The sequence below is a fragment of the Aotus nancymaae genome, unplaced genomic scaffold, assembly GCF_030222135.1.
Source record: "Aotus nancymaae isolate 86718 unplaced genomic scaffold, 86718_ANA_hifiasm-v0.15.2.pri h1tg000117l, whole genome shotgun sequence".
NCBI lineage: Eukaryota > Metazoa > Chordata > Mammalia > Primates > Aotidae > Aotus > Aotus nancymaae.
The window spans coordinates 1,642,522-1,670,048 of record NW_026988532.1 but is presented as its reverse complement, the minus strand read 5'-3'; the positions used below and the strand labels follow the sequence as shown (position 1 = coordinate 1,670,048).

The window sequence follows — 27,527 nt, the reverse complement described above, 5'->3', positions numbered from 1 at the left end:
GGCGTGAGCCACCGCGCCCGGCCCGAGATGCTGTTCTTAAAGGTCAACCACATTCCATTCCTCTCCAGTCTTTACAATAACAAGATCAGCTCTATGAATGGGCCTGTAGGTATGGTGTTCAAAACACAGGCTGGAGTCAGATGAGTCTCGGTTTTACTCCTAACTCTGCTGCATAATAAATTAGGAGCCAATATTTATTAATCACTTTCTAAGACTCAAGCACTTTACATGTATTAACTAATTTAGTACTGATAAGCACCATATACATAGCTTTAATGTTGATTGTTAACATTAAACATGAAGAAAAGAAGCACAAAATCATTAGGTAACTGTCCCAAGGCACACAACTCACAGAAAATGGAGTCTGGTTGCACACAAGGCAATCTGTCTATGGAAACCATACTCTGTCTTGTGGTACAATTTTAGGCAGGTTTCTTTTTTTCTTTTTCTTTTTTGAGATGGAGTCTTGCTCTGTCACCCAGGCTGAAGTGCAGTAGCATGATCTTGGTTCACAGCAAACTGTGCCTCCTGGGTTCAAGCCATTCTCCTGCCTTAGCCTCCTGAGTAGCTGGGACTACAGGCATGCACCACCACACCCACTAATTTTTGTATTTTTAGTAGATTTGGGGTTTCATCATGTTGGCCAGGCTGGTCTTGAACTCCTGACCTCAAGTAATCTGCCAGTCTTGGCCTCCCAAAGTGCTGGGATTACAGGCATCAGCCCCTACACCCAGCCTGGCAGATTTCTTAAACTCTCTGAATTTCGCTTTTCTCATCAGTTCATGCAGAGTTGTTGTAGAGATAAATCAGAAAGCACCTTTAATCCATTTATTATGCTCAACAAATTTTGTTGTAAACAAACAAAACAAACAAAAATTTTGGGTTAAGGATTTACCCCCTCTGTAGTTGAAGATAGAAATCTAAGACTTACTGATTCACTGCTCCCAAATAGAAATGAGCCCAAGTGCCTTCTGCTCAAGCCAAGCTTCTCTGGGAATTCTAGCGCCACTCCTCCTCACAAGGAGCCTACACCAACTTTAACCATACCTCCCTACTTAAGTTCCTCTCTTTCTAGCCTAGAGGAGCTTAATGTTGGAAGGAGGTGAAGATACTTGTAGCAGCCTCTGTTTTTCTAAATATGTTTCTTTTGCAGCTGAACTTTAGATTTTATATCTCAAAAACAAGCATTTGACTCTTTTACTTTTGTTCTGCTGGAAGAACCTTACTTGAATCAAGAAAGCATTAGAATCACCAGACTTAAGGGAGGTTGGAAAGAAAATAATATTAGCATGTGTGTATTTAATAATATATAGTATATATTTATATAATATTTATAGTAATAAATATTATAATAAGTATAATAATATATATTGTTAATATATAATATCTATTTATATGATATTGTATGTAATAGATATATATGATATATTTATATAATACATACTATATAAGTTTTTGTATGTGTAAATATTTATATATTAGCATATATACACATGTATAAAAACATTTAGTATATATTACATATAATACAGTATATAATATATAACAAATTATACTATATATTATATATACATATATAAAAACATATATAATATTATATAAATACATATTTATACATATATTATCTATTATATATTTTATATATAAATATAACATACATTAGCATATTTATACACATATATAAACTTAAATAATCAACTATCTAATAATTTGTCATATATCTAATTAAGAGATTACCAGACATTTTATTATGATTACTATTAAATATTACATTTTCCATTCACCACTGAGCATCTCTAAAATACTGAGTAAAATAAGAAAAGTATTTTTCAAAGTATTTCTATTTGGGCTTATGGAAAATTCTCAGTGGGTCAGAAGAAGGTGAATAGTACAAACAACTTAATAGAATATTGTACTTATGACAGTAGAAGTAATAAAAATGCACACAAAAAAACTTTTGAGAAAAATTCAAAGAGAAATTGCAATAGGTTTCAGATGTTTAAGAAATTCAATACACACATAAAATGAAAAAAACAAACAAAAAACAGGACTAGGACTTGCCTAGTTGCTGTTAGCAGCAGCCAGACTGACAGTGAAGAAAGCAGTGGGAATGGGTCTCTGCTGTTTACTAAAGCACCAGAGACAGCTCTGAGGACAGCTGATACAAGAGCTCTGGCATTTAAACCCATACCTCTATCACTTGTCAAGTAATCCTTAATTTGAAAAATACAGGAAAGTCACTGGTTACATACCATTGTTCACCCTATAAATTCCTTTAGAATCAGGTGCTAAACACAAACAGGAAAAATATACCCTCTGCTTTTTTGCTGTCATTAGATTTCCTGAGAGGAAAAGTAGTGAACACATTTTACTTCACATTTAGTTTTAGACCAAATATGTTCACCCATTTAACAAACATTCACTGAGTGCCTTCAGTGTGCCAGAGTCTACTCCTAAAACTGAAAATATAAAGGAGACAAATACCCTGCATTCATGGGAGAGCAGAACATTCCAGAAGGAGAAAGAGCATGTGAAAACCTGTGAGTTGAGCACAGCTAGGTAACTGAAAACCAGAGAATGCAGGAGTTTATAGGTCACTATCTTGATACTAGATTTTACTCAGACTGAGTCAGGAAAATTGCGTAACGTTGTGCACAGGTAAATGATTTGACTTAGATTTTTAAAGAATCACTCTGCCTATTGTATTTGAAAATGTAATGTAGAGAGCAACACAAATGGGGAGACCAGTTAGGAAATAATGGAAATAATCTAAACGAGAGATAAATGGTGGCAATGGTTGTGGCAAGGAGGTTCATGTTCTGGAACTGAGTTTAAAGTCAGTAAGATTTGCTGATAGGTTGGTTATGAAACAGAAAGAGACAGAAAGGAGCTAAGGAAAATTACAATGGTTTAGGCCTCAGCATCTGTAAGAATAGACTTGCCATTTACTGAGGTGGAGAACATTACTTGCACAGTTTTGTTTTGTTTCTGTAAGAGAAGGAGGCAGAAATAATAAATTCAATTGAGGATATACTGCGTTTATGAGCCCCATGGAGATCCAACTGGACATATTAAATAGGGAGTTTAGGTAAATGATTGTGGAGCTCCAGGAAGAGAAACAGACTGAAAATAAAATTTTAGGGGTAAATACCATGTCAGATAATAGTAAAATCCCCAAGACTAGGTAATCTCACTTAGGATGAGTAGAAAAAAACACAGAAAAGTAAAAATTCGAAGACTGATCCCTGGAGCACACCATCATCAGACATTAAGGGGTTAAAGAAGAGAGAGGAATGTGACTGAGGACTGAATGGTGAAATAGTATGAAAATCAAGAGAGTTGAGGTTGTAAATGTCAAATTAAGCAAGGATTTCAAGAAGAAAATAATGATCTGCTTTGAATGCTGCTGAGAAATCCAGTAAAATAAGGACTGAGATTTGATCTTTGATTTAGCAGTGTGGTGATCACTGGTGACTTTAACTAAAATAGTTTCTGTGTAATGGGAGCAAAACCTGACTAAAATAGGTTAAACATAAAATGGGAAAAATAAATTGGAGGTAGAAAGTTCAAAAAAATTTTTCAAGGCATTTTGTTTTAAAAAGGAGAGAAATGAGATAATAGAGGGACATGTGAAATAAAAAGATCTTATAAAGAATTTAAAGATTTTTATTAAATAATTTAATTTTTTCAAAACTAGTATTTCATTGTTTTACAAGTCAGCACAAGAAATTTCTGAATAACCAAATTGAGTTCTACTTTCTATTGTTTCGCTTTCTGATAATAAGATTTTTCAAATAAAATTAAAGTATATTTAGGTGGTTGATACGTGACAGTGAACTAAAAATACAAATGTAAATCTATTTACTAAGACTTAATCTATGCATTATCAAATAAATTTGTTTTCTTCTTTTGGAACCTGAAATGGAAAATTTTTCCTGCTTACTTAAATGGATATGATAAACTTTTGACCTTATAATCTTCCCTTGCAACAGAGCAAGACTCAGTCTCGAAATATAGCTATATACATATATCTATGTATAGATAGATAGATAGATACATATATATATAGTCATATTATTTATTGGCTTTTATTTTTATTTTTGATGCAGTGTTTACAAAAAAAGACTAGTAACAATTTATCTATTAAAAATAGTGTTTCCTGAAAGCAGCTTTCTTACTACACAAAACAAAATCTGTGCTTATTTACATAAACCATGCTATATTTTATTTTATCCTTTCATTACAATATTTTTCTGTAACAGATGATATTGCAAGTTAGGAATAGTAATAATAATCATTGTGCTCTTAACTCTTGACTTAACTCTAAAATATACTAAACTTCCTCTTGGCACACATAACAGAATATTGTACTCTTAAATCAGAAATAACATAAATAGCCTTAAATAAAATTGTCAGATGATTATTTTATATTTAACAAATAATGTAAATCTGTTGAACTGCTTTTCCGTTTGTGGTTTCTTTATGCTATGATTAAATATTAAATTGCTTATAGCTTAGTGAAGCATTTTCCCTCATACTAAGCATAAAATATATTAAATATCTCATTTTATCTTGTTCAGAACTTTGATGCTCTCAGTATTGTAAAATCTAATTTGCATGCTTAGTTTGCTCATATGTCTATCCTTTTTGCTATAGCTTAGTATCTGGATCACAGTAGGTATATAGTAATAAACCGATTACCCAGATCTCACAAACAATCACAAAACCTCTTTGACATTAATGATTTATGTTTGAAAACAATATTCAGTCATAGATGACAGTACACATTTAAGCCCATCTGCTACCTTCAATATTTACACAAATGCTTCACAAAGTAAGATAAAAATAATTGTCCTTAGCGATTGAAAGGTAATCATCTTCAACAAAAACTCCAGTTGCTCTCAATGTAGTCTTCTTGGTAAGGCAGGAAATTTTATTATATATTTTAAAAGAATGGACAACAATCACAAAAATTGAAAAGTCAGCCAGCCAGAATGCTGATTCTTCAACTAGTTTTTTATTGTAATATTAAACTCTTTTAGGTCATTTCCAGGTCTGTTAAAAAAAAAAAAAATGGAGAGACACTATACCTACTTCAAAGTGATAATGTAAGATTTAAATGAAGTAATATCTCAGAGGGAAGACCTTGAACTTGGAAGTCAGACAGACCCGAATTTAAAATTTATTATGCTACCTCTGGTCTATGACATTCTCACCTGAAAGAGGGGGATGATAATGTCTGTCTTTGAAAGTCTGTTTGAACTTTTAAAGTTAGGCTTTGTTAAATTATCTGGTACAAAGAAAACACACAATTCACAATAACTATTATTAGGAGGTGAAAGTGACTGCCCATAACAAATGCTGAATAAATATTTCCACTACTTTTTAAATTAGAAAGATTCCTGATCTGTAAGTCAGAGTTTCCCATTGTGTAACTTGTAGCATCAATTCAGCCTTTTTGCGTCAATTTCCCATATATACAATGAGGATGATGATATTGTTCCTTTATACCTCTCAGAGTTGCTGAAATAACTAAATGAGGCAGTACAAATGAAAGCTCTTTGAAAACCACAGGGTAGTATTATTAATAGCTGCACTAATACTCATAATAATTTTAACAGCACAGATAAATCTGGCATTAATTCAACAGTGGGCCTTCTTACTGAGGATATTACAATGATCTATTTTCAGAATAGAAACTTCCCAATGATTTGGCAAGAATATGGAAATAGACTTCTGAAAGGATGCCAAAGTTGGAATATCCTCAGCTGCATGTGGTTTCCAGCAATAGGCTGTGAAACCATTCTACCTTGCAAAGATGATTATTACTTTAACATTCATCAATTTCTTTGTGTTTTGAATATTTGCCAACGTATTTTCTAAAATTTTGATCTATTTCTACTAAGAGAGGAGAAATACTGAATTTTAGCTTTATCAAATGATTATCATTATGTTAAAGCTTTTCAAGAGTAGAGAAGCCAGCTATTAAAGATAAGGAATTGTAGATAAAGTGCTTCATTGTTTCAATAGCATGATTCTTCATTTAGCTTAAAATAATGGAACTCTATTTATTGGTGCCTTTTACTTGTTTTAAAAATGCTTTTTTTGAACAGATTAAATCTTAAGAGATTATAGTGTACGATTATTTATAGCAAGTTTTTGAAAAGCAAAAGTGGATATTATTTAAATAATAATTCCAGTTAGTTAAGTGAAGTATATCAAAAAAAATTCAGGTATTTTTTGTATCCTAAGAGCATAACGGCCCAATTATACATAAAATATTAATATCAGCCTAATATCTTGCAACCTAAAAATCAAATTGACTTTCTTTTTCTGCAATGTTGCATTGTGTACACTGAACGTGTACAATGTACCATGTAGTATGAACCTACTTTATGTAGGGTTCGTACCTATATAATTTTTGGAGCTCTTGAAATTGTTAATGTTTGCTGACTTTACTTGAAATATATATACTTTAGTAGGTCAAGTGAGGAATAAAATCAAGATAAAAAGTAAAGTATCTTCAACAAGTACTAAGTGATAAATAATGCAAATATTAGCCAAACTGTCAAGCATTTAAATTACCATTCTACAAAGAAATTACCCAACCTCTTGCTTCTGTCAATTATGTTTTTAGAGCTGGACTCCATAAGTATGCATGTATTTAATTTCAATGATTTTCCTTCAGACCACTGAAAACCCTTTTATTGTTTTGACCACTACAACAGATTAAAGACTGGAAAGAGCCCCAAGCAGCCTTTCTCCTCTTTGGCTGTACCCACACAGCATTAATTTCTGCCACCGTATCCCCGCTTCATCAGGTTCTCAGCCCTGCGCAACTTCCAGCATCGTAGCGTTATTAGAAGTAACACCTATGTTGGCACACGTCACTGCAATATCACCCCAAAGCGGTGAGCTAATTTAATACTATTGAGATAATATTCTAAAAACTGAGAAATGTAGGCGGAAAAGAAGTTAGGTTAAATTCTGAATTTGAGACTCAGTCTTGTTTAACAACTACTGTTGTATACAACCATCTAAAAAGCAATGCTGAGGCAGCAGAGTATTACCAAGTTGTAGAAAACATGGTCACCATCCTCAGTTATGCTCCCAGTTACTTGTGGAGACTAATATTTAAGTAGACAATTTCAAAAACGATGTGGTAAATCCTAAGAAATTAGGCATGGGCAGTACGCAGTGGGAGCAAAGAGATGGAAACCCCATTCAGACAGAGGCATCCAGAATGCTTTCACTATGATGGGTCCCCAGGGCAGACTTGCAGGGTGACTAAGAACTATTAGATGTTAGTTCACTACAACAAAAAATAAACAATTTAAGATTTCTGTAATTAATTATGCATGTTCCCATACCTGAAAAGGGAAGGATATAGGTAATGTACCACATCTAGAAAATATTGACAAAAATAATTAAAATTCTATATGAAAATATCACTGTAAATATTTACTTTTACATGTCTATTTTGTAGTTTTGTGCCTCAAGTGTAGCATTAATTAGCTCAAAAGGCAATGTATTTGGAGTTTTACAATGTATTTGGAGTTTTACAATGTATTTGGAGTTTTGTGAGCAAGGTCTAGATTTAGTAACATATTGGTCTTTCCTAGTCCCTTTTATTTCATATTACTTTACCTAATCTAATTCTTCTCCGGAAGCATTTAAATCATTGTATTTCTGTTGATAAATTTTTAGATGATTTTCAGTCCTAATGCTGATGAGGGTTATTGCTTTCTATTGCCACTTAATGGCCTTGGGGATATCAGAATTTTTGACAGTTGAATAGTATAAGTGTTTATTTTTATTTTTTTTTTCTGTAGGGCTTTTAGGATTAAGGTTTGAACCCAGCCTCTGGATGCCAATAGTTACTAAATGACTATTCTGACGTCATCTTCTTCACTCAAATACCTCAAATGTTAACATCAATGTCAATAAAAATGATGTCAGTTCTGAAGAGGCAGTACGGTCTTTGAGTAGTGGTCTGTATCACAATCGGCAAAACAAATAATGGAAGAATGTTCCCACTTATAAGCTAAGGTTATGTAAAGTTCATGTCTTTTATTTCAGTCCAAGCTTTAAATATTTTCTGTAATTGGTAATAATAATACTCTTTTTCCAAGAAGTGCAGTGTTTCTTATAACATTCTTAGCCTCTTGCCTGTTGAGGGAGTTCAGGTCCCAAATCATTTAATGCAGAATTAGTAACCTCAAACTTTGCTGATCCAGCGTCCTCTTAACCTTTCAATTAAAATGTCTGATGTGGAAAATCAATAGCTGCAGTTACATAATCTGTAGCCTTTCATGAGAGGGAAGATGGTGTAATTATGAGTAAGCCAGATGTATAATTATTTCTTTATATCCTAACTAAAGTTAGAAAGCTAAACTTGGAGCGCAGCTCTAGCAATTGCTTTGCTCCTTACACACTTTCAAGACTTTTTAAATAAAAAGGCTTTCCTACTAATTAATCTTCTTTTGCTTTCAAATTTCATATTCCCTATAGTTACTAGTTAGACAAACCTTCAAAAAAATAAATAAAAGTGAAATTTAAGTTTGCAGCTCCTTCACCTCTTTTAATTTCACTTCCTTCCCTGTGTTTTTGTTATCCTAGGACTGGATTATGCTCTTTCAAAGCTATTGCTCTCAAATAGTGGACAACTAGCCCTTTTTACCATTAAATTTATAATGATTTTTTAAAAAGGTATTTGCATCTGAACACTTCTTGAAGACCTAATAAATATCTAATGGAGAAAATTTAGATAATATCATAAGAAATTGGGGGTAGAAGGTATCATCTAGATGTTCTTCAAATCGTATCAAATTGGAAGACATCAGATTTGAAGTACCTCAAGTGTATGATTCTCTTTCTCTCCCTGTAGGCATCTCCACAGCTTTCTCAACTTCTGTCTTATATCCCTTTAGCATTTCTGCAGTGAATAAAAGTGTAGCTCAAACCTCATGTTCTTTATTAAGAAATTGTGTAACTTGAAATTTTGCCTTACATCTCTAAACTTCAGTTTTGCCTTTTTAAAATAGAGATACAGAATTTATGTCATAGGGTTGTTGTAAAGATTCAATGGATGGCAAATGGAGTTATTTCTGATGACCTTCAGAGAAGCCATGTTGAATGCACCTCAGACTATAAAATGATTAAAAGGGTAGTATTTATCTTCTGGTCCAGGTCTCCAATTAGTTGAGATGTGCAGTGTTAAACTCCTTGCACTTCCAGGTTTGCACATACGTGAGTCCAAATGTTTGCATGGGTTTCCATAGGTATTCCAAAATACAGCAGCGGTAGAGAAGGCCTGAGGCAGAGAAACCCAAAAAGGCATGTCATTCATACAGCCAAGAAAAGGTGCTGCTGTCAGGTTATACCAGCACAGCTCATTGCCAGAGCAATAACTAGAATAGGTATACAGGTCAAGAGTATGTCAGGTATAGCTCAGAGTTGCTCGATGAATCCCCTTCTTCATCTGGCTGAGGATCTATCATGCCTCAATGCCAAATTCACTACTTGTGATATTTTTAACATTAATAACTTACGTGCTCCATATGAAAATAACAAAGCAATTTGAACTATTAAATGAACGCCTTTCACAATTATCTACTTAAATAAGTTTAGAGATTCAAGATATAGAAGAGAGTTCAAAGGAGTAATTCAAAATCTAATAAGTCTAAGGTAATGTGAAGACTCAAATAACTGCCTACATTCAAATTAATAATCTTCCTTCTTCAACTTACAAACTAGGGGTTTGTTGGTAGCTTCTTAATATGATTTAGCCTGGATTTCCTCCTCTCTGAGAATTGGGAAATTATATTTTTGTTCCCCTTAAAAGAGTAACTGTATGTGTAAAGGCTATCGCTATCTTTTAACTGTAGCTGTTCAGTTGGTATTTGTTGTCCTTCTGGCAATAGTGGAGGACTGTCGTGAGGCTAAACTTGGGTAAACGTGTGAAAATATAGACCCAGAGTATGTTAATTTCACTTATTTTTCTTCCAGTGTATTATAGGTAAATAGATAGCCATGTCATCAGAATTCTTAAAGTAAATCCCTTTCTTATGTCCTCAAATCAAGTAAGGGACCCATGCAGTTTCAGTCATTTATCTGTTTTACCTCACCACTGAGTTTGCACTGGGGCCTCAACTCAGTCTAAATTTGAATGTTGCCCTTGTGATATTGATTCTCCATTTTAAGTTATCATTATTTTCTCTAAGTTAAAAATCTCATTTTAATATTCTACTACCCTTCCTTCCTATTTTTTATTGTCCTTTTACAAATATAACCATATTTATCTTAAGTTGCAGAAGATTATGCCTTTGCCCTACCAGATATTTGCTTCCATTTTGTTCAAAGAATACCCACTGAGCTCCTTAGTAAGTCATTGACAAGATTTATGATGACTTTACTCACAGAGCAGCCATGCATAAAATAGTAACGAGATTCATAAATATTACCATTGAGTCACTATGCCATTGTGCTGTTTTCCTTTCAAATATTTTAACATTACAATGCTGACAACTCCATTGAGTGAACATCCTCTCTGGATTGTGACTGAAAAAAAAGGCTCACTAGAGTTCTATGTTTCCCAAAAGAATCACTGAATCTTAGTTTTTACCAATTGCTCTATTTCAGGTGCTTTAAATATAGCTGTTATGTAATCTGGAAGTAGTAATGATTTCTATCAGGGATTTAGGCATAACTTAACTCCCTCATCAAAAAGACTTTTGAAGTACTAATTCTTCATTTTGCTATTTTAGGGTCTGTATAAAGAGAATTATTTAAATAGGATCCCAACCCCTTAAGACTTTATAATCTAAGAAAGTACTGCCAAGGAAAAACATAAAAAGACATGCAAAATATTAACCAAAGAAGAAAGCCGGGAAATCGACACAGCTAATCATGATTTAAGTATATTTTATATATACAGCATATATTTTTCAGTTCCTATTGATAAGCTCTTGAGGACAGAAGCCTGAACTTACACTCTTTACAGTCCATGCAGAATGTACTTTTTAACATGATACTCAATAAACATCTTGTGATGATGAAGAGGATTATTTAACTGTAAAGCTAAATCTTCTCTGAGACAAGGAATTTGAAGACGGAGAAGAAGGAAAGCAGGAGGAGGAGACTGAAGGGTGAAGGTGAGGAGGAGGAGGAAAAAATACATTAATATTATAAATCAAGATGAAATATGGTCTGGCTATGCTTATATGGTACATTGAAGATTATTGGATGATTCTATAGTTTACCTGGACACCAAGTCTGCCTTGAAAGATATCTTTCTAGTTTAGGAAATCTTAATATTTTTCAAACTGATATGCACTCTATTAATTACAAACATTTTTTAATGTCCCCAAAAGCAATTCTTTCCAGAAAATAAATAAACCTGCCAGCCTACACACAAAATAACATAAACTACCAGCTTCAAAATTTAAAAACTCAGTATAACTATCTAACTGTAATATAATTGAGACACATAAGACAAGTAATGGAATAATATGCATTTCAGTATTAATATATTTAATATGCATTTCCTATAATGGAATAATATGCATTTCAATATTAAAAAGACATAAGTAATTAGGCGCTCGAACTTAATATGCAGAATGATCGTAAATGTGAGAGTTTCAAGTGAAGATTAATCACGTGTGTGTTATGGGTAATTTGCATATTTTTGCTAACAAAACACACTTAATTTATTAATAGAAAATTTTTTAAATGGCGTACTAGTCTTAGTTAAGTTCCAACCCAAACAGAATACAATCTATCTTCTCTCAATTTACATGGTGAATATATTCGTAGAAAACTCAGTGTATATTATAAGCATGGCCTCTAAACCCTCTAGGGGAAACTTTATTTCTTGGCTCTTCCAGCTTTTTGGTGGCTCCGGTCACTCCTTGGCTTGTGGCAGAATCACTATGATCTCTGCTTTGGGTCACACTGCCTCTTCCTCTTCTCTGTGTGGCTGTCTCCTTCTATATGTCTTTTATAAGAACACTTGTCACTGGATTTAGTGCCCATCTGGATAATCCAGGACCATCTCATCTCAAGATCTTTAACCTAATTACATCTCCAGAGATCTTTCCAAATTAAGTTTCCAGGGTCTAGGGCATGTACATATCTTTTAAGGGATCACCAGTTAACCCACTGACATTCCAGACTGTGGTTTTGTTATGCCTCATTGTAACAACAAAAAACGCTCCTAAAAATATTGAAAATACATCATCTATGTCTGCATAATAGCTCCATTGAGAACCACCTGCTCTGCCTAGTTTTTCTGTCTACATCCCTCTTTCCAACAAAAGGTGTGAAGTATTCAAGAGCTTCTAGCACGCATAATTTACTCTCTCCCACTGTTTACTAATTTGGTTTGGACTGTTCCTCATAATGCTTTGCCTTTGTTCTTTTAGTTGCAGACATTTTTCTGCTATTGACATATGGCACAATAAGAACAGTATGGCTGTTAAGAAAGGATTTGATTCCTCCTCCTAAGATGTTATCCCATTTTCTTGGTCAAATCGCTTAAATTGTCTATGACTCATTTCTCACATCTGTAAAATAAGGATAAAAGTGTTTTCCTCAGGCATGTGCTATCATTAAATGAACTTATGGAAGCAAATCCATTTGTAACACATAAAACACAATGTAAAAATAAAGTATATTTGTTACAGTTTGTACTGTATCTACATATTTAGTGAGGAAGTTCTAAATAGATTACTTTTGCAAATATTAACTGTTAATAGCTCCATTTAACATTTTTCACAATTCACATATTTTGGGGATGCATACAGATAAAACAGTAATATATGAGTAGAGGCTAATAGGTATATAGAAAATTTAATTTGAACAGGAAAAACAATTATACATTTTTTAGTATTACTTCCAAGTGTCCAAGTGTTTATTTTAAGGGAAATAGAGCTCTCTAAAGATCCCAAGTAACTTCCTCCTTTTGCAAAAAAAGAATCTTCTGAACTCAAAGTAGGTAACCATGAAATGTTCCAGATTGATTAGGGCTTCTGTCTCTTTTCATTAGAAGTTAGCCTTAGAGCAGACAGACAGTGTCCAAAAGAGCTCTGGCATTTCAGTAATGCTAATGACATGTGATGTTGAAAAACTTTAAAATAAATATTTACAAATGTGAAATTTGGAACCCACCCCGACATCACCTCCTTCCCCTCTTTGCTATCCCTACCTGGTATCCTGAGTGGCTTCTGTAATTCTGCTAATTAAAATCACAAAAAAAGAGCTATCAAAGTCAGAGTGACCTGGTTATTTTCCTCTATAGTCTGCGCAGATAAGATCAAGTAAGGTCAAGCAGTCAGCAGGAGTGAGGCAGACTTTTGAAACCAGCAGCCCACGGTAGCATTTAATACCACCTGGCTCTTCCAGGGCGGAGAATGGCATTGTCATCAAACTGATTTTGCATTTAAGGTATATATAAATAGTCCTAATAATTGATGAGTGATTTGTGTTTCTATATGTGGGTTGTGTATTTTAGCCATACTCACTACAGAGATGAAAACTTAACATTACTTTTACTGCATGTAAATGATTATCCAACTATCTTATTTAGTTTATGATTTTATCTGAATCTCATGGCAAAAAAAAGCGCTAAAATCTTTTATTGCTATTTTACTGAAAACAGTCTAAGATGTCAGATAGTGATATTTATCTTGTAGCTCAATTTTAATCCTTTTTAGTCACAGAGAACAGTTAGAAAAGTAAACATTTTAATTTCAAAATTAAGTGTTTATGAAAAATATGAAATGTGATTACAAAAAGTAATGAATGATTAGACTAAAGACTTCTCCTAGCTTAGTTTAAGAATAACATATACATATGCATGCAAGTTTGTGTATGTGTACATATATGTATTCATATATATCATATTTGAAATCCTTGTATATAAATGATTCACACATGTAGGTAGGTGTAACATCTGGTCACTGATGGTGATACTCAACTGAAGCCAATGGTTCAGTCTAGCTGTCAGATATCCAAATGATTGCAATAGTTTTCCATTTTATTTTAGCTTTCGTCAAGACCTATAATCTTCATTCACAGACTGTCATTGCTTAGTGTAAGAGAGTGATTCTTGCTCTGCATTTGTGGGCCCTGGAAAATCCTAGGTTATTCCATGGTTTTATTATTTTGTGTTTAAATATAGCAGAACTCATTTATAATTATAAAAAGATTATTAAGCTAAAATCAAAGGAACTTAAGTCCTTGACTATTTGTCTTTCTAATAATGGAAATTGGTTTAACTTCATTGGGCCATAGCTTTCTTACATGTATAATGAGGACGTTAAAATAAATTATTTCTAAGATAATGTCTTTGGTAACATAAAGCATATAAAATAAAATATGGGAATATTTAGGCAATGCACAGTTGAAAATATTGAGACATACCATTTTTATTCAGATATTTGAAGTTTCTCACTGTGTTTACGCATAAAATTAAACTTAGGTCTCTGTCATTTGTAAGTAGATGTTTGTTCCAATTCAATCATTTAGCAATGATATAAGAATTCAGAGTATTAAGCATATGTAACATCAAAACATTTTTTAAACTCTGGAGCTATAAAAGTCATTTCTCCAAAACGCTAGGCTCTGGTTTCTATAGAATTGATTTATTAGTCAAGGAAACACCTTCAATGAGTGGAGAAAAAGATAGCTATTTCTCCTCTGACTCCTCAAAAGAAATCATTCAAAATTCATCCCTATTACAGTTTTTCTTAGAAATTGGAAGAGATGTGAGAAAATGAGTTTTCCCTCATCTTCACTGGTTACTAGCTATTTAACCAGATAGTAAAGAGAAAAGAAGCCCATACAAAGTTAATACAATAAAAGTAGATCATTTCCTGGTTGCACTGCTGAGAATTGTGGTTCTCTGCTTCAAGTCAGAGGCAGATTATTTTGGGTTTGAATTATTCTTTCAACTTTAAAGGTAAACTGGGGCCAGTCGGTGTGTGTTTTCATAGATCCGTGCTGCTGTCAGTAACTCTGCCCTGAAAACCCTGACTGCAGCTGTGATTTCAGGCACTAATAACCAATCACAATTCTGAAAGCCAGTGACAATTTTTAAAGTGCCTTCCCCTTGTGATGTCATCTCAATTTCAGAGGTTTTATTTATTCTTTGGAAACTGACTGTTAGCTTGATGAGCACTCTCCACTGAGAAATTTACTTTACAACTTCCTTAAATCACAGGGAAACCCTTACAGAGCAAATTGTAGGCTTCCTCCAAGAAGTAAATAGATCTAAAGTAGAACAACTCTTTTGGCAATATAACACCAGGATGAGTTAACAGTTTCTCACACCCAGTCTGGATACAGAGTATTAAATTACATTTGGCCTGACTCCATCATTGAGTATATCTTAAGTGATATTTTTATTCAATAGCTGCTTTTAATGAGATTTTGATGTTTCAGGAAGTTTCATTGAGTCAATTGCAATCCAATGAGTGTTTCCTTGTCTTCACATTACTCTCACTGTTTCAAAACTGGGGGAGGTGTTTTCTTGCACAGTTACATCAGAGTTTTGCAATATGAAGAGAGGCATGGTATGGAGTGTCCAAGAATGTACACAGAAGCAAGAGTAGCTGATTGAAGACTTACTAATGAAAAACAAAAACTCAGAAATATATGTTTCTCTCCATCCATCAAATCCCTTGTTGCCACAACCTCACTACCAAAACCTTCTTTCAGAAATTTTAGAAAAGTCTTACCCTAGAGCAATAATTTTTGACAAATAACTCCTCAGGCCTTCCTACTTTCTACCCTCTATTGCGCCCAAAGATTCCAGGTTTTTTCTGTCTGCCACATGCTGAAAGGGAATTATCTGAGATATTAGCTAGGCATTGGTTTTGTTGTGATTGTGGGGAGAACAGGTAAACAGGTGGGAGGAGAATTCATCTCAGCCTTTTATTTTTTCTGGATGGCTGCTTTCCATGATTATAAGAGTTATTCTCAGTGATGGGGAGAAAGTTGCTTCCCTTGATTTGTTTGCCATCAATTTTCACTTTCCAGGAAGAAAATCTCTTTGGAAAACAGTCATTTGTCATCATTGAATTGTATTGCTGGCCACCAGCTTTTTGCAATTCTGTTCACAGCTTGGTGTATTGCAGTTTTCATGTATTTATGCACCACTTATTCAAGTGCTAAAACAGATTTAGCTTCCCTCCACATATTAAAGGATAAACAATATATTCCAAGTTACTTAAAAGTTAGATATTGACAAACTCATTCTCATCCACTCCTTCTGTAGAATTATGGACCATGTGTCAAGCTAGCAGTAGCAGCTGCATCTTCAGAACTGAAAAATGGAACTTCTCTCTCTTCCTCCACCCAACTACATGTTACAAATAACTTCTGACTCGTTCCAAAAATAAAGTCATGATATTTTTCCCTCCTGCCTGACATGATTAGTTTTGGAGTTCTGTTCCAATTTACCCTGACCATATCCTCTCCCATCTTCAATCACTCGAGAACATTTTCTTTTAACTTCTTCCATTTATTTTTTGATGATCTTTAACAGTTTCTTCAAGTAAGTGTGTTATTGTGGGCTATCCAATATAAAGAACTATAACTGGGCAAACCGTAATGATGACTGAGTCAACAAAAAATTCTCCTCCATTGCCCATATTCTCCAGTAAATAATAGTTCTTACAGAAAGGGCAAGGTTTGAAAAAGGTTGGTTTTGTTGAAATAAAAGGATACTTTATTCCTGTATCCAAAACCCTCTGAATCAAAAAGTAATAAAAATTACTTTGTTAATAAATGTAGAGGAGTCCAGTATCATATTAATAAATCAAACGCAATCATAATAACTAAAAATAATTTATTGTTATGTTTAAGTATAATAATGGTAAAAAAATTCTTTATATCTGTTAACATATCACAACGGCTTGTTTCAAACTTTTTCAGATATCAAATTTCTTAAGAAGGACATGCATTGAAACGTATAAAACTATATTTTCTCAAAATAGTTTCCAGGATTGTTTTTCTTTGATAGGACATGCAAGAAGCATAGATTTTAGCAGAATCTGTAAACAAGCAGTTCTTAAGTGTCCTAATCACAGACGAAGTATAAAATTGCAAAAGCAAAGAAAAAACTACATAGCATACAATTTTACTAAAGTAATATTATAAGCCTTACAAATGCGAGAGTTAATATTATGCATGACCTAAAATTTCTGCCTTTCTGCGGCTTCGGTTCCTTAGCTCCATGACTGCAGTAACCCCAATTTCCACTCATTTTCAGTGGTATTAAGTCTTTCTCTCAGGCAGAACTATGTCTAATTAACCTTTGAATATCCTGAGCTTATCACAGTGGCATCAGTTTGACATATAAATAGTTCTGAAGGAATTAAACTCCTCTCTGAACACAGGTCTTCATTCTCAGCTACGTAACGACTGTCTTTGTTCCTGTGTTGCCCAGGACCTGGTTTATTTCCCGTGCTTCCAATTAGCCACTCTCTTTGAGCTTCCCTTCTGTTCCACTCAGACTGGACTCTGGTGTGAGTCATTTAAAACATATGTCAACTCTCACCTTGGAATTTTCTTTTCCTTGCCCTTCTACAATACTTGTTTGCAAGTCATGAAATTATCTACTATCTTTGTTGTCAAATTCTGGAAGTACTCACAAAACCACACTAACTACAACACATTAGAAAGCCAAGCTGTCAAGTGGATTTCCACTGCTGCTGGAAAATCCTTTTCATTCTTTATGCAGTGGTGATTCCTCATATTTCAATTCAGTCACTCAGCAAGGTGGTCAAGAATATGGGCGTGGGAGCCAGATTCAATTTGATTTGCAGACGTAACTCTCACTGACAGCCTTGATACATTGTCTAATGATACAATATCCTACATTTAAAAGGGGGGTATTTGCAATACATACTCCACGGTGCCGTTGGAAAAATTAAATGAGGTAGTATATGTATACTATTAACACGGTTCCTGAAAAACAGTAACCCCTAAACAAATAGTAGCTATTTTTAAATTGATTACTGCAGTTAGAAACAGCCTAGTGGTGTTTGTTTAACCTATCAACTATTTCTAGAACTTCCACTTCTTTGTATACCTGACTGAGACCTTCTTTCTTACAAACATTTCTCTTTTGATGTACACTTTCGGTCCCCTGACTATTCTAAATTTCCTGATTCCTCTTAGTTTCATTTCCATCTTTAATGTCTCCCTCTCTACTACTTAGTTCCTTCCCTTTTAGGTGGCAAACATGCTCAATTTCTTCATTTCCTCTATGTGATGCTACTATTCCAAGCTTCCACACCATCTGTTGCCCTGCCTTGCTGCCAAACTTATGGAAATAGATCATAACTTGATGTCACCAGTTTCTCAGAAGTACTTACTTCTCAAATTTAACCATTATAATCAGGATTCAATGTGGACTTATTCCATTGAATAGATCTTTTGAATATTATTTTGAAACGATAGTCTCCAAACTATGGTTGGCCTTCTAACCACCAACCATGCCCTCCTTCTTGCACTCTCTCCCCATTTGGCTTCCAGGTCATACAATCATTATTTACCTCTCTTTGTTCCATAGCTATTTTGAAATTTATTCCTTGTCTGTTTCTAATTCTGTCTCTCCTTCCTCCTTTCACCTTTCAATAGCAATATTTCTCATCAGAGACAAGTTCTGTTTTTAACCTTTTTGCCCTTCTCTCTAATTCTTTCATTCATTCATTCTGAAATCTTTTTAAATCTCATCTCTATGCAGATGATTCTTGAATATGAAATTCTAATATCTGGCCTCACTTCTGAATTTGTAGCTCAAAATTTAAAATGAATGTTTTACCTCTCCACTTTGATTTACCTGTAGCATTTAAATCAAATCAGAAAATATCAATTCATTATGCCTTTTAATTTTTTACTCTCCTGTTTCTATTGAAGTACACTCTTCTCCCAGTTGAAATTTACTAGTCATCTTGAACACCCTGCTTTGCAATTGCCCCCACAGTCAATTATCTATCAGGTCTAGAAATCACCACATATTTCTCACATCCACATTCTTCTACACTCATACTTCTATTATTCTAGTTCAGGCTCTTATTAGTCCTTGCTGGGACTTTTGCAATAGCCTCCTAGTTGGTGTTTTTGCTTCTAATCTGCTTACTTTTCCATTGTCCATTTTGCTGACAATGTCACTAGCCATCTTGAAAATTTTCAGACTCATTTAAGCCCAGACTGTTATTCCTGTAGCCTTATTCTCTATCTCACCTTTCCAGCTCTCGATCTCTATACCCATATGTGAGGACATCCCATGTTCCATGTAGAGTACTCATTATTTCCCACATGCTTGTCTCCACGACGTTCTCTCAGGTTTTTGTCTCTATCTGAAATTCCACTTTGCCCTATGTGATTGATAAAATTATATGTATTCATCAAGATCCCACTCAAATATAATTTTTCTGAAGTCTTCCCTGGTTCTTCCAACTGTATGACAGCTGTTTATTTTGCATGTCCCTAACAACGTAAACCCCTTACAATATTTCATGCCTGTCTTAGCCAGTGTTATTAGTCTTAACCAGTTTGTTAAATGAGGAAATCTCATTTATCTATGTAACTCTCATACCATATAGTAGGCTCTGAGGAACAATAATAAATTATATTATTAAAATGGACTTATTAGGAATATGATAAGTAGAAAGGTCATAGAGAATCCAAAAATATCATAACCAACCATTGCATTTTACCTTACCTTTGAAACAGGTTTAACAATTTATTTAAATATACATAGGCATCCACTTCTGAAAGGAATTTCTAAATTTGCAGTAAATCTGTAAAGTTAATATTTTAAGATGTTCTCAAAATAGATTCCATTAACCTTCATCCCCAATCCTCTTTACACCCATTTTCATGTCTCATTCTGACCTTGCTCCTCAAATATCTTTTGCATCTCAATCATAATAACGTATCCCAAATTCAACTCTTTCGGCTATTTTTTGACTTTCTTTAGCTTTCTGAGCCATTAACTCTACCATTTTCTTCTACATTATCAGCTCCTTCCTAGATTCACTTCCTTCACTATTTACCTCTGACCCCATGGTTTGCCCATGCCAAATACTTTCTTGCCTTTACATTAAATTAGCTTGCTTCTCTCTATCTGCAATAGCCAATTTTCAAACCACTGAATGCCTTCTCCATGCCAGATCATGAGCTTAATGTCATATGAGATTAAATATATGTACAGATTGATATCTCTATTGCTTCAGGGAAGCCTTCCCTTTGTCTAACTCCATCTCATTTTAGCTCAAGTATTACTTCCTCTCCGAAAATTTCTTAAGTCAAACATGCCAAGGGCTTGTAGGGTCATAAGCTACCTTTCTTTTATGTTCTCATAGGAGTCTATGCATACGTTTCAATGATTTCTTCAGGAATATTTTAGAATATTTTTCAAGTCTATGTTCATGGACTTGTCTGAATGATTGACCCAAAGAAATGAACAAAGCAAACTTCCTGCCATTCTCAGATTTGCATTCTAGTGAGAAACATCAAACAGATAAAAAAACTCATGAGTACTATTAATATAATGTCAGGCTATGGTAAGTGATAGGAAAAATAATTAGGCAGAATAAGGGAATATCCTATAATATTTCAAGTGAAGATCTTATAATATCTTGGGATAATTCAACTTCCATTACCTAAACTAAAATTCTGGGATCATGATATGATAGAGAAGAGTTCCTTAAGGAGATAAAATTAAAACAAAGAAATAACATAAGTAGCTAACATTAGAACAAAGAGTTAACATTAAAACTCTTTGTTCTAATGTTAGAACTTATTTAACTTCATAAAGAATGAAGTTAAATAAGTAACTTGTATATTAAATGCTAAATTAAAAAATGTAAATACATTTTAAAGTTTATTTATGTACATATTAAATGTATAAATGTATTTACTCAATTCATTTTTTATTGAACATTCAAACCATTTTGTATTTATTATTATTATTGTTATACTTTCTGGAATACAAGTGCAGAAACTGCAAGTTTGTTACATAGATATACATGTGCCATGGTGGTTTGCTGCACTGTCAACCCATCATCTACATTAGATATTTCTCCTAATGCTATCCCTCCCCTAACCCTCCACTCCTTGACAGACCTTAGTGTGTGATGTTCTCCTCCCTGTGTCCATGTGTTCTCATTGTTCAACTTCCGCTTAAGAGTGAGAACATGACGCGTTTGATTTTCTGTTCCTATGTTAATTTGCTGAGAATTATGGTTTCCAGCGTCATCCATGCCCCATGCCTTAAGAAAGGCATGAACTCATCCTTTTTTATGGCTGCATAGTATTCCATGGCGTATATGTGCCACATTTTCTTTATCCAGTCTATCATTGATGGGCATTTGGGTTGGCTCCAAGTCTTTGCTATTGTGAACAGTGCTGCAATAAACATATGAGTGCATGTGTCTTTATAGCAGAATGATTTATAATCCTTTGGGTATATAACCAGTAATGAGATTGCTGGGTCAAATGGTATTTCTGGCTTTAGATACTTGAGGAATTGCCACACCATCTTCCACGATGGTTGAACTAATATACACTCTCACCAACAGTGTAAAAGCATTCCTATTTCTCCACATCCTCTCCAGCATCTATTATTTCCTGAATTTTTAATGAGCACTGTTCTAACTGGCATGAGATGGTATCTCATTGTGGTTTTGATTTGCATTTCCCTAATGACCAGTGATGAATAACTTTTTTTCATATGCTTGTTGACCACATAAATGTCTCCTTTTGGGAAATGTCTGTTCATATGCTTTGCCTACATTTTGATGGGTTTTTTTTTTCAATCTGTTTAAGTTCCTTGTAGATTCTGGATATTAGCCCTTTGTCAGATGGATAGATTACAAAAATTTTCTCCCATTCTGTAGGGTGCCTATTCACTCTGATGATAGTTTCTTTTGCTGAGCAGAAGGTGTTTAGTTTAATTAGATCCCATTTGTCAGTTTTGGCTTTTGTTGTCATTGCTTTTGGTGTTTTAGTCATGAAGTTTTTGCTCATGCCTATGTCCTGAATGGTATTGCCTAGGTTTTCTTCTAGGGTTTTATGGTTTTAGGTCTTTAATCCATCTTGAGTTAATTTTTAATAAGGTGTAAGGAAGGAGTCCAGTTTCAGTTTTCTGCATATGGCTAGCCAGTTTTCTCAACACCATTTATTCAAAATTAAGGCAGAAATAAATAAGTTCTTTTAAATCAATGAAAACAAAGATACAACATACTAGAATCTCTGGGACACAGCTAAAGCAGTGTTTAGACGGAAATTTATAGCACTAAATGCCCACAGGAAGAAGTGGGAAGGATCAAAACTCAATACTATAACATCACAATTAAAAGAACCAGAGAAGCAAGAGGGAACAAATTCAAAAGCTAGCAGAAGACAAAAAATAACTAAGATTAGAGCAAACTGAAGGAGATAGAGACACAAAAAATCCTTCAAAAAATCCATGAATCCAGGAGCTGTTTTTTTTTGAAAAGATTAACAAAATAGATAGACCGCTAGCCAGGCTAATAAAGAAGAAATGAGAGAAGAATCAAATAGACACAATAAAAAATGAATTTTTTTACAGTTCAAATTGTTCTTGCATAAGTATGTTTAGAACTTTTTTGTCTTTCTAGTTTTCTTTGGTTGAAATTCCTGTAGATTGAATTTGTGAAATAAAAGGTATGCTAATTTATGAGTCTTAATTCATATGTCAAATGTTTACCAGCAACTAACACATGTTAATTGCTATGGTAGGCAATTTCTACATTATCTCCCAAATTCCTACCTCCTTGTATCTATGCCCTGTGTAATCCTACCTGCTTGAGTGTGGGGGTCCACCTAGTTAACTCCCTTTTATGAATAGAATATGTAAAAGTGATAAAATTATGCCTTAAATATTAGTTTCAAAGATACTTTTGCTACAGTCTTGCCCCATGTCTCCCTCTTTCACCTGCTCTTATTCTCCGTTTTGCTTGCCAGGGGGAAACAAGCTATCATGTTGTGAGCTTCCCTAGGGAGAGGTCTGCATAGCAAAGAAACCAAGGACAGCCTTTGGCCAATAGCCAGTGAAAAACATGACACCTTAGTCCAACAATCAGTGAGGAACTGAATTCTAGCAATAACCATGTGAGTGATTTTAAAAGAAGATCTTTCCCCATTTGAAACTTCAGATGTAATCACAACCCCAGTCTTGACTGTGGCCTTGTAAGAGACCTTGGGTAGAGCCACCCAGCTGAGCTGTACCCAGATTCCTGACACAGAAACTGTGAGATAATCAATATTTGTTCTTTAAAGCAAATAAATTTTGGGGTACTTCATTACACAATAATAAACACAATATAATTGGTTTTTTTCTGTGTATTCCATGGCACCTTTATAATGAATGAATGAATTGCTGAGTAAGTGAATTAATTACATGTTCAAGATTTTGTACTGCTGTTGTTCAATTCTGTTTTTTTTTTTTTTTTTTTTTTTTTGAGACAGAGTCTTGCTCTGTTGCCAGGCACCAGGCTGGAGTGCAGGGGTGAGATCTTGGCTCACTGTAACCTCTGCCTCCTGGGTTCAAGCAATGCTCCTGCCTCAGCCTCCCAAGTAGCTGGGACTACAGGTGCGCGCCACCACACCCAGCTAATATTTGTATTTTTTAGTAAAGACAGTATTTCACCATGTTGGTCAGGATGGTCTCGATCTCTTGACCTCGTGATCCGCCCACCTCAGCCTCCCAAAGTGCTGGGATTACAGGCATGAACCACTGTGCCCTACCTGTTTGTTTTTTAGACACAGTCTTGCTCTGTTGCCCAGGCTGGAGTGCAGTAGCATGATCTTGGCTCACTGCAGCCTCTGCCTCCCAGACTCAAGTGATTCTGATGCCTCAGCCTCCTGAGTAGCTGGAACTATAGGCACACATCACCATGCCTGAGAAATTTTTGTATTATTAGAAGAGACAGGGTTTCACCATGTTGGCCAGTTGGTCTCAAACTCTTGGCCTCAAGCAATCCACCCACCTTTGCCCCCCAAAGTGCTGAAATTACAGGTATGAGCCACCCTGTCTGGCCTCAATTCTGTTTTTTATTTTATAGGAAATGCATACTTGCTGATATAAATTAGCTTTCCAAACTGCTTAATATTAAATAGAAACCTCTAAACATAGATAAGTAAGGTCAGAACACCATTTAGAATTATGTTTAATCATCCACTGTAATTTCCAAGTTTTGATACACTCCACAAATAAAGCTTTATGTGTTTGGAATCCATCAAAAACCAAATCCCGGATCTGCCGCTTACTAGTTATACGATGTTGGGTTCATTGCTCAACCTTTCTACATATCCTCAGTTTCTTGATCTGTCAAAAGGAGATTATATTACCCAACTCAGATATTCCACTTAATATTATATTCTATATGATGGTTGCTCAAAAATATTCAGTTTCTTAAACTCATCCTTCTAAAACTGAAAATATGAAATAACTTCTCCAAAATACTTTTTTTTTTAGTAAACTATGGAAATTTCTATTGTAAGTAAATATTAGGGGAGGGTGAATTATTTCTTCAAAAATGTTTTTCTTTTCCAAAAACAAATAAATAAATGTCTAGAGGGAAAACAAAATAAGAGTTGCCTTCAGACATATAGTCCCTCAAGCTAAGAATCAATACTCGGTTGAAATATGGTAATTGTTTATATGACTTATAAGAAATTTTGGAAAGTTGCCTTGGGTAAAGGAATTTTTTTTTTCATTTATGATCTTATAAACTGTACTTCTAATAATAATCTTAAAAGTTGTTTAATAATAATCTTAAAAGTTGTATTTACTCTAGAAATCATGATTTTCCACTTTGCATCATATGAGTTCTTGGGTTATGTTAATCCATTTCTTCATCTATATATTCCAGACTAAATCAAACCTAGATTAATTTCATTTTTTCATATAGGACAGTCATATTTACTTTTCTAAAAGGTGGTAAATTTTAACTGTTTTTAATATTATATTTAAACTTTTAGTGCTATGCCTCATAATGTATGGTTCATTACTCACATGTATTCTTGTGATTACAAAATGATTTTTAAAAAATATACACTCTAGTATCATTAATTTACCACTATTTTTCACTCTTATGTTCACCTGAGGGCTATATTAGTAGTTTCCCAAGAGAATAAATAGAGATTATTATAATTTGGCATTCTATTTACCACTATTTTTCACTCTTATGTTCACCTGAGGGCTATATTAGTAGTTTCCCAAGAGAATAAATAGAGATTATAATAATTTGGCATTCACAACCTAAAATTAGGAAGTAGAGTTTACTTAACATTGCAATTTAGTGTTCTCCTATCATGTAATACTTAACCATTTTACAAAGCTCATTGCATACATATGGTAAATACAAATAATTGGAATTCTAAGTTTTAGAAAGAATATTTGTCAGAAGTACATTGTAATTACTGTCTTGTGTTAGTAATGGTATCTATTTTAAAATATTTTTATAGGCATTTATTTTAAAATATTTTTAGTACAATAGATAGCATTAATTTTGAACATATTTAATTTCTGCATTAACATTTGATTTCTTTCAAAATTTTTCTTATCACAGATTATTTTCCTACAGGTAGTTGGTACATATGAAACACACACACACCTCCAGTCACAAAACATGAAGAAATTATCTAGATCAGATTTTCCACATTGGCACTTACGGACATTCTGAGATCCATGAATACATTCTGGAAGGTTCTATGACAGATTTTAAATTTTGTGTTTTGTATTTCAAAGACAAGTGATAAAAGAATTAATCCAATCATGTTGTGGATCATTTTGTGAGCATCTTTTCTCCTAAGAATTTTATTGTTTTCATTTACTTGTTATTTTCTACTGCATTTGTTCTGAGAGAGAGTCGAATGAAGTCAAGGAATGATATAAAACAAAAGTTATGCAGTTCACACAGAAAAAAGAGATCAGAGAATGGAGATATTGTATGGGTTAAGAGTGTATAAGCATGCTACATTGAACAATAAAAAAGTCCTGCACAACTGCAGTAAATATGTGCAAATCGTGAGTGCACAAACTGTGTCCACTCTTAGAACATATCAGCTTACTGCAGTTTTTAGTAACAAGTGCCATGGTAAGTGTGCATAATAACTATAAAGACTTTCACAGTGATTTAAGGACAACACAATATTCTTAAAATTAAAAGATAAAATCAATAGCAACTGAAAATTAAAGGATGCTAATATATCTTTATATTATTAAACACAGCCTGGTCAGTTTAAATTCAGGAAAGCAGCTACATATGCCATGTTAATCTTATTAATTTAAAATGTATTATTTTAGTCTTAAAATTTAACTTGTAACTTTCTGACATTTTAGCTATGTAAAGTAAAATGAATAATAAATTTATTCCTAATCTTTATACATATTTGTTGCATATGTTTGTACATGTATATTTTATTACAGAAACCAATCTAAGTAAATAGTATTATGCACATTTTTATTATTATTGTTATTATTGTTACTACTTGTGTTTTAAATGGAATATTTGGTAACTCTTGCATGAGAAACCCTGCTCTAGGCTTTAAAATTTTCAAATAGAAACCACAGTAAGTAATAAAAGTAATATATTTACCACAATCATATACATACATATGCACACAAACATTGAACATTTTGCAATTTTTACATTTGCAGTGTAATATACAATTACAAAATTCAATCTGATATATTTTATTCTATTCCGTTTCAATTTTAAATCTTGTTCATATCTCACTAAATTAATTAAACAGCCTAATAGTAGTGAAGCCACACAATTTGTGAACCACTGCTTGGAGACCTTGCCAAACAGTTCAACAGTTTTCACAGAATATCCTGACATGGATCAAAGGTCCCGAAATGGATTAAATACGAGAAGACTGAAGTTTCAACAGAAGAAAAGGAAATTGTTAAAAACTCTTGTTAATATACAGGATTGATATAAAATTCATGGAAAATGATTAATGGAGCATGGAATTTAGGTGTACTTAAATGTAAGCAAGTGTGTGTGTGTGTGTGTGTGTGTGTGTGTGTGTGTGTGTATTTTTGAGTTTTACCGAGGTAGAATAGCACATAAGTCTAAGGTCAAAATGCTAGCTTAAGAGTAATTTTGCCAGAATGTACTGATATGCATAACTTATTTTTAGCAACACAGGTAAGCGGAGGTTTGGGATTCTAGTGGAGTCCAACAGAAAAAAGACAATAGATTGTAAACAAATAAGCAAATAGAGGAATTTAGTCCAAAGCTATGGTAAAACTGATTGAGAAATAAGTCCCATTGTGGTTAGAAACAAAGGTTATACAGCATGTACAAGGGCATAATGACTCTTAGAAAGGGTTTAAAAATAAAGATGTTAAACCTAAGCCCATTTGTCTTATTTAGTCACTCCAATTCCAGCTGGCCTGAAAGTAGGCAGGATGTTTACATCTATTAGTATTATATTTATTCCCTTTATACAAAGTAAATAGCTCATTACTGGGATCG

General features: G+C 33.7%; 1 protein-coding gene across 1 annotated transcript in view; it reads left to right on the top strand.

Annotated features, from left to right (window-relative positions):
- The window catches only part of OLFM3 (olfactomedin 3), a 204,939-nt gene that overhangs the window by 79,687 nt on the left and 97,725 nt on the right, over positions 1–27,527 (top strand). The window lies entirely within an intron of this gene.